The following is a 7,285-nucleotide window of genomic DNA, read 5'->3' on the forward strand; positions in this document are numbered from 1 at the left end:
TTGAACAATACTGTTGACGCCAAATTCATAAGTTTGGGAATTTTTGAAAAAGCGGTGAGTAGCCAATTTGTTGCCATTGACGATTGTTGCATATTTCTCATGTTTTGCATGGTGGGTACATACATATATGAACATAAATATGAATTTTTTGGCTATATTATTGTAAATAAAATAACCTAAATCCATGTGGGACGCCCATTCTTTTGCAGTCACACGATTAGAACAATACAGCGAACTTATATTAAAAATTCGAACAAATTATTTTTCTTGATTGGGATAAAGAAAAATATTTGCGCATTCACACGACTAGTATACGATTTGCACAAAATTTTGAGCAAAGGCCCAATCGTGTGACACTGGTTTTAGAACCAAGTTCAGTGAAATGGACATAATGTCAATTTCAATGACATTGGATTATTTTGGTATTTCGCCTTGCGACCATTTCAAAGGGACATAATTTATTCAATAGTGTTATTGAGCTTTGTACCACGATTTTGTTTATTTTTGGAACAATGGAAAAAGCAACAAAGTCTAAGCGATAGAAGTTATAGCTGCTATTTCTGAGGTCACCATATCTCCTCATCATACTTCTTTCTCTAGACTACGGGTGTGCATAGCTCATGATGCATGATGCACCATCGATTCCAGCTGGTGCCATTGACACTTTGGCCCATTGAATAAGTCATAATGCCAACTGACCATGAATAGCTTAAAAAAAAATACATAGCCTAATACATAGTGTTAACACAACGAAAACTAATAATTTAATTTAAACATAAATCAAGTTCAAGATTGTCGTAATTGAGCAAACTTAACGTAACTGATATTTCACTATTTAACATAGGATTTTAAAAATAAATCAAAAGAAGTGCTTGTCCAAAAGAAAATGGATTAAACATTATTGTTATGCAGCCACATCTTTCGGTCAAGTTGTTATAACTACCTGTAATAACCGGCTTGTAAATATTTCCGACATTATTGATATCCATTTAGTGTTAGGAAATGTGACGTGTTTGGTGAACTAACTGTTGTTTTTTGGACTCTGAAAAACTTCCGCTGCAGTCATAACTAGTTGTAGAAGATTGTTATATGTACTCGTATTAACGAGCCTCATTGGTTTGCCGGATGTTGCGTTATGAAGCCAACAACTATACCAGTTGTCTGTTATCTCTCGTTAATAGCCATTGCATTGCGGTCCAATTTTAGTGGTTGTGTGTGGCTGGCACCTTGCAGAGCGCGGACGCATGGAGGCAAATGTGCGTTTTATAAAGCATAGAAAATTTAGAATATTAGTTGAGTTTTCGTCGGATCAGCAATTTAAAAAGTACTCGTTGAAGAAGTGGTTGCACGTTTTGGCTAGGGCGGGACAGTGGTGGCTTCACTTCTTTCTAGAGCTGAAAAGCAATAGATGCCACTGTCGATTGTATCGATGTTTCCCAATTTCATAAATACATATATCATTTGTTAGAAAATATTTTAGGAATATTACACATTTTCGGCTCTATTAATGAATCCATCAAACGTTTGATTTTCGTGAAATCTTGTATAGCAGTTAATAAATTAATGATTGTGAAGACAAAGAAATAATTTGACGTATGTATATTTTATGGAACTCAAATTAAATAATCCCCTGGCCAGCAACTAATTCGCACTTTCTATAGTAAATATTCATTTTAATTTTTTCTGCAGAAGGTTTGTCCAAATATTGATATTTTGGTTGTTTCAAGTAATGGTTTCTACATTTCATAATGGTCAAATATGGAATGACGCAGCTTTTAAATTTATGCCAGTTCAGATTTAAGACTGGTCAAGTTTTTCGCAAATATTTAGCGAAACTCAAAATTGTTCCCTTTAAGACCATATGTGCATTTATGTTTATATATTTAAAAACACCTTTGGAGGTAAGCTTTTCAAAAATTTTGCTTTTACCAGTATGCATTATTATTAGAGAAAATATCCAAAATATGTACTGTTTTTTTTACAATTCCACCCCCAACATTACTGGGGAAACATCCATAGTAAATCGTTGTTTTGCTTTGAAAACATCGAAAGCATCGATGATCACGAACATCGATTGTTTTCCAGCTATACTTCTTTCTCGTTTCTGCAACTGCGGCAAAAATTGTTGGTGGTGTTTCACAGCTTTTTTCTGTGCGTGCTTGACTACTAATCTGAGAGAAGAGCGGTCCAGCCGAGTGCTATGGATCCCCTTACATCAATTGTTGCGAGTTCAGCGGAGTGAATTCCACTTTCCACTCTTTCGTTTAGCTTGGAACCATCTGTATATATAGCCGTCGACCCGGGGTATACGTCTGTGGCCCCTTCTCATTCGTGCCTTTCTGGGATTCTTATGGGAAGTTTGTTGTCTAAATAGGACGAAATATGGTTTAGCGCAGGCCACCATATGGTGACACAGCTGTATACATGCATACCCGTTGCTATGATTGCTATGATATCAGCTTACATACATTATGGGCTGGTTTCTCCAACTCAACTGAACTTAGTTAAGCCAATTTTCTTGACTTAGTCAAGAATAAGCCGTATGAAACGTAGGCGATGCGATGGAGCAAAACCTTTCTGGGGTTTGCCCACCACTTGTGAATGCTAGCATAGTTTTCACACAGCCACCTAGAACTTGTATACGTCTGTGGGAACCCGGAATAAAATAACTTACTTATTTAAAATCTGTTTAAAAAATATTCAACTCTTTATTAAAGAAAAAATACACAAGAACATCAATTTGTTTTTGTTTTATCTACAATAATCGAGGAGTTAGATGCAATAAGGGCACTTCTGTTAAAACTTCTTTCTGAGATATTATCGTTAAAGTTTTTTGGTGTGTGTCAACTTTCTTGTTGTTGTAGTAATATGTAAAAAAAGGAATATTTTTGTGGTATTGAAAAAAATTGTTATATATTCTGTAGTAGTAGTTCCTTCAAGCGATGCATTTCAAGAAAATTTTGTACAAAATTCCATAGGCGCCGAACGCCGCCGCCTCGCCGATTTTTTCGTAACTCGGCGGCGTATACCTCTAGTATGTACCTAAATATGTAAAAATATATTAGAATGTGTGTTTAATAAAACTAGCAGTGAATTGTCAAATTTTTGCATCTAAAAAACGTACGGAAATGTACTGATTTTTTTGCGCTGGAAAAGCCGAAAATACTGAGTTTTGAGAAAAAAATCTGCCAATCCTAATTGAGTAAGTGTTCATTATCTATCTCTGTAATAAACTTTAATTAATATTCTAATTTTATTTATACGTACGTATCGTCGTTTAAAGTATAAAACCGCGTGTCGTCATTCTGCAAAACCCCGTAACTGACATTTGCTGCCAAAACTTAGATTTGCTCGCACAAGCTCTTGGCTCAATCCTTACCCATTCGTCCTGAAATATACTAGCCAGAAATGCGATTGCTTTATAAAAATTTATAAAAAAGAGAACCAATTTCATATATGAGTGTTTTTATCCTCTAGAAAATAATTGATGCAACTTCACATACGCGGTTTTGCATTATCTTGATACGTGGTTTTGTACTTTAAACGACGATATGAACTTGTCACATACAAGTTAGTTTTTAAAATTTACTCGCTCAGTATTGGAAATTACATCAATCACTTTAAAAAAAAACTTGTTTCAGCGAAATTGAATGAAGTAATGCAATTTCCATTTGTGCAATCTGCTGTGAAATTACGTGACTATTCGCTACACTACGATTATAAAAGTACTGGAACTCTGGTGTCGCAATTCACGTACTTATGTATTAGAGTCCAGCGCAATTGTATTTGCCGCATTTCATTCAATAAGTACTCCTTGCATTGTACTCTACTCCCAACACATTGTAACTCTTTTTCCGCATACATACACTACTTGGCGTTGAGAGAGTAATTACTTGACGTACTTGCTATTACTCCACCAAAGTACGTACTCTACTTTCTCTCATCGCGTACGAGAGATATTTGCTGCTGCCAAAAGGGAGTAGCAAATCTACTCTCTGTATACTTGTAGTACGGTAAGTACTTGCGTATTAAATTTCAATTCTGGTTGTTAGCCTACTAGTTGATATCGTTTGCAGCGCTGGTCAGTGAAATTGAAAGAGTAAAAATAGAATATGGAAATTAACGATGTAAGGAAATATTTACGGCCTTATTTATAAAAAATAGCATAGATTTAGACAGTTGTTTAATGTGACATTTTCATAAAACTTTTGTATTCAAGCAGCTTTTTAAATCTATGTATGTACTTAAATTTTTATGAAAGTATTATTTCTCGTCTCTAATTTTCTATAAAACTATTTGCAGTCATTAACCAACAAATAAGTTGTCAAAAAAAATAACTTAAGCAATGCTGCTATACGAAATACAATTATTAGTGGCAAATCAAAATTGGTAGCGACGAGATGTACGAGCATTTTTTTCTTAAGAGCTGCATACTGATTTAAGAAATTTTTAGTAGAAGAAAATTTATTTTCCATTTATTGTGCGTAATTTTATATGAATTTTTAGTTTTTCTTGAGAGCCTTTACAAATAAAAAAAATTTCGGAATATGTACATACATACGCAGCCATATAACTTGATTTCAAGAGAAACGAATTTTCATTTGGCACGTTCAGAAGGCGAAACAGCTCAGTAACTGGTGCGATTGCACCTTCTGAACGCGTTGTTGCGTACTTCTGATCAACTGAATAGTTGCGTGTTAGATGATCGTAATATTTTTCTGATCATTTGAGACAACATGTTGGTGTGTACCTTTGAGAGTTGAATTTGACAGCTAATGTATGAAGTCGTTCAAAAGACGCATAACGATCACTGATTTTTGTTTAGCAACGGTTGCGCTCAACTGCTGCGCCTTCTGAACCTACCCATTGATAACTTTTTTTTTTTTGATAACACTGCGACAGCTCAAATTGGTATTGAGTAAAACCAAATGCAAGATAGAGTTTTTGAATTTCATTGAGTTTTTTTAATAAATACTAAAATTAGAGGTGTATGAATGGCGAAAGAAAAACTTTATCCGATTTTTTTAAATCGAAACTACATTTTTACATATGTACATATGTACATGCATACATAAATATATTTAATATGAAATTTAAACTTTCACATCAATTTGCGCTATCTTCAAACCCATGGTTTCAATTGTACGCATATCGTCAGGGTTTTCCCCACAACTTGGTTTTGCTGCAGTGAAGCGACAGAACAAGTGACGAGAAAAAATATATGCGGACACTTACATATATATGTATCTATGCACATACGTATCTATGCACATACATACATACAGCTACTCACACTTAAAGTGGGACACTGCACTAAAATACTAGTTTTGTATCCTTCGCATTAAATACACATTGTAAATATTGGAGAAATTGCCAGAATTGCCTTTTATTTTACTTCACTAGAATAAGGTTTTACCGAAATTGTGTGTTTTCTTTTTTTCACAGTGTAAGTACAAAAACATTTGCATTTCTACATCTTCATCTAAGCTTCGAATGCTCACATTCAAAGTGGGACACGTGCATTTTTTTGAAGTACCGCTATCTTTGATGTTCGCGATCAGCAATTGCGAGCTAAAATCAGTGTTTTATGATATTTCATTGTGGTAAGATATTCATTTCTTCAAAATGTCACAAAAAGGTCAAACTACAATTGAAGAAAGACAAATTATTGTAAACAATTATAAAAACAACAAATCTATCCGAGAAATAGCAAAGATAGTTAATAAGAAGAAAAGTACAGTGTTTAATATTATAAAACGCTTTAAAGCCACTAATAGTGTTGAAAATAAAAAAAGAAATTGCGTGAACAGGCGCAAATTATCCGACCGGGATAAGCGATATTGTTTGAAACAAATTGAAAACGACCCGCTTTTATCAGCAGTTGACATCCAAAAAAGCTTAAAAGAGATAAAAAACGTAGAAGTAAGTGCTGAAACAGTCCGCCGAGTCTTAAGGAGCAACAATTTACACGGAAGAGCCTGCCGCCGAAAGCCTTTGATATCGGCGAAAAACCAACAGCTGAGATACGCCTTCGTTCAAAAGCATGCAAATAAGAATGCAACGTTCTGGTCAAAAGTAATTACTTTTGTTGTAAATTTTTCCAACTTTTTTCGATTCTTATAATATCTGCGTAGGTTCTTTTTACAGATGAAACGAAAATAAACCTCTTTGGGCCGGATGGAAAAAGATTTGCCTGGCGCAAGCCTCGTGCTGAATTTCAGGATAACGCCATTAAAAAAACCGTGAAGTATGGTGGTGGCTCCCTTATGATATGGGGGTGTATGTCAGAGTCTGGGGTTGGGAAAATACATTTTGTGAATGGAATTATGGATGCGAAGTATTACATTGACATTCTGAAAGAAAACGTGAAAGAAAGCGCCGAAAGACTTGGCATAAAAGACGACTTCGTATTCTACCAGGACAACGATCCCAAACATAAGTCCTGGAATGCACGAAATTGGCTACTCTATAACTGTCCAAAGGTAATGGAGACACCTCCTCAGTCTCCAGACTTAAATGTTATAGAACATATCTGGGCAGAGTTGAAAAAAAGGGTAGCCAAACGGAAGGCCAAAAGCATTGCCGCACTGAAGGATGCCGTAATAGAAGAGTGGTATAATATCGAACCTGAATTCTGTAAAAAGTTGGTGGAAAGTATACCGAGACGCCTTCAAGCTGTGATAGCGAGCAATGGAAAGTCAACGAAGTATTAATTACTTATTTTATAAAAAATACATGTATGGAAACTGTAGTGTCCCACTTTGAGTGTGAGCTTCGCCTTAAGCAGTTTGAATAACAAAAGACTAATTTTAAAAAGCTCTTATGGCATTTTTTGAATTTCTTTATTTTTTTGTCTATATATTTCTCTAATAAATTGAATTATATTAAATGAAAATGCTTAAAATTAATCGACAATTTTTTTATGCCTTCTAAATATTCTACCATCAAATTTTTCTCTGTGTCCCACTTTGAGTGTGAGTAGCTGTATGTACTTAGGTATGTATATCAGCATTTTAGTTGAAAGTACGTTTTGCTCGTCGCTCTCTTCATCGCTCCACTACTTTCCTGTCCTTAGTTTTTTTCAGATACCACAAATGCGCGATCCAGAAAATTCTTCTATCATTCTTGCCGCAAATGTATGTTTTCTTCGAAAATACTCAAGTACTACCAGTAGAGTACTCTACTGTCAAATACCTTTTACTCGCAGTAGTTGCGGAAGGCAAAGTAAATACTCTACGCGTGTTGCTATTGATCGGTAGTTTACGTACGCTTGCTGAAACTGGTT

The 7,285-nt window shown here is 34.9% G+C and overlaps 2 protein-coding genes across 2 annotated transcripts in view; both read left to right on the forward strand.

The window, feature by feature from the left end:
* LOC118742395 overlaps positions 1–7,285 on the forward strand; it is a 231,502-nt gene that overhangs the window by 100,146 nt on the left and 124,071 nt on the right. The window lies entirely within an intron of this gene.
* LOC118742394 overlaps positions 1–7,285 on the forward strand; it is a gene marked incomplete in the record, with an annotated part of 111,184 nt that overhangs the window by 99,546 nt on the left and 4,353 nt on the right.

Source organism: Rhagoletis pomonella, unplaced genomic scaffold (assembly GCF_013731165.1).
Source record: "Rhagoletis pomonella isolate Grant_MI unplaced genomic scaffold, Rhpom_1.0 Rhpom_scaffold_00007, whole genome shotgun sequence".
Taxonomy (NCBI): domain Eukaryota; kingdom Metazoa; phylum Arthropoda; class Insecta; order Diptera; family Tephritidae; genus Rhagoletis; species Rhagoletis pomonella.